This window comes from Rhinopithecus bieti, unplaced genomic scaffold, assembly GCF_001698545.2.
Source record: "Rhinopithecus bieti isolate Rb0 unplaced genomic scaffold, ASM169854v2 scaffold_30918, whole genome shotgun sequence".
In the NCBI taxonomy this organism is placed as follows: domain Eukaryota; kingdom Metazoa; phylum Chordata; class Mammalia; order Primates; family Cercopithecidae; genus Rhinopithecus; species Rhinopithecus bieti.
This window is the reverse complement of record NW_016813589.1, coordinates 1,768,300-1,769,543: the sequence shown is the minus strand read 5'-3', so window position 1 is coordinate 1,769,543 and position 1,244 is coordinate 1,768,300. Positions and strand designations below refer to the sequence as shown.

General features: G+C 43.3%; 1 protein-coding gene across 2 annotated transcripts in view; it reads right to left on the bottom strand.

Annotated features, from left to right (window-relative positions):
• F2R (coagulation factor II thrombin receptor) overlaps nt 1-1,244 on the bottom strand; it is a 21,854-nt gene that overhangs the window by 17,725 nt on the left and 2,885 nt on the right. The gene's annotated exons all lie outside the window — the stretch shown is intronic.

The following is a 1,244-nucleotide window of genomic DNA, read 5'->3' as shown; positions in this document are numbered from 1 at the left end:
CACCACCCCACGCCCCTTCCCCCCACCTCCCTCCATTTGCTTAGCTACTGTTTCTGGGTCTTAGTTTCAGAATCAGCAAAAGGGGATAAACACCCACCTTAACAAGGTGTTTTGACAAGGTGAAATGAGACAATCTAAGTGAAAATTCCTTCTGGCCCAGAGCTTGACATGGAATACTGCACTTAGCAAGCACTCCTTTTCCTCTATCATACTCCTTTTGTCTTTCCCTCCCAAAGTGGTTCCAGAATCCAGTGTTGATAAACTAGCCAAGGTGGTCCACCTGCCTTTCTGTCTACACCAGCACTGTCCATATTAACATGCACCACTCCTCCCATGAGGATGTAAGACGCTTGGCAGAAACCAGCACCCTGTAACTTCACTCCTTAATGAGGCTACACACCTTGCTGGGAGGCTACTGTGAGAAAGGGTGGCTACAATGGATGCAGCATTTCTATAAGCCCTGTTTTCCACCCCATGATCCAAATCTCAAACAAAACACTGGATTCTCAAGAGCTTGTCTCCAACTAAATTGAACAAATTACATAATGTTATGTGAAATTATATCTCATCGCAAACAACTTTTCAGGAGTTCTCGGCGTTCTCTCAAACACTCAACAACAATGCTCACTTGATCTGCAGGCAGGCTAGTTACTGCTAAACACGGGGCCCCTGTCTAGAGCTCTTAGTTTTCCCAAAATTCACCGTGAACAAAGACAGAGAGGCAAGAACATGCTATGTCTTTGTCACCTCTTAATCTTGATGTGTCTACACTTTTTTTTTGAGTGTGGGAGCAATAGAGAGTGCACATTCTTTTAGCGATAACAAGAAAACCCGCTGGAACTTCTTTCAGCGTAAAAAAAATTTGGCTCAAAGCTTATAAAATACTATTGTTATTAGGAAATTCAAAAACACTTTTCTCACTTTCTAATTAGTGCCTTTACAGGCTAAAAACAACTCATCTGTCCTGCTTTTGGGGAGAGGAAAATATTTGACCAAATAATCAAATTTATTTATTTGGTCAAGTAGCCAGATACTTAAAAATAGACTACGAGTGGGGAAAATATTCTAGGGGAGCAACCTTCTTGCAGCGGATCAGAAATCTCGTTAAGAAATACTTGGATCCCACAGTGTTCGAGGGAGCTTGGTCCTGGGGAGGGATCTCTCTCTTCAACTCACTTAAGAAGCAATGGGTTCTAGGTAACAATAAAATCCTCCTCCTGCCTCCTCCCCTCCCCCCCCCCCCC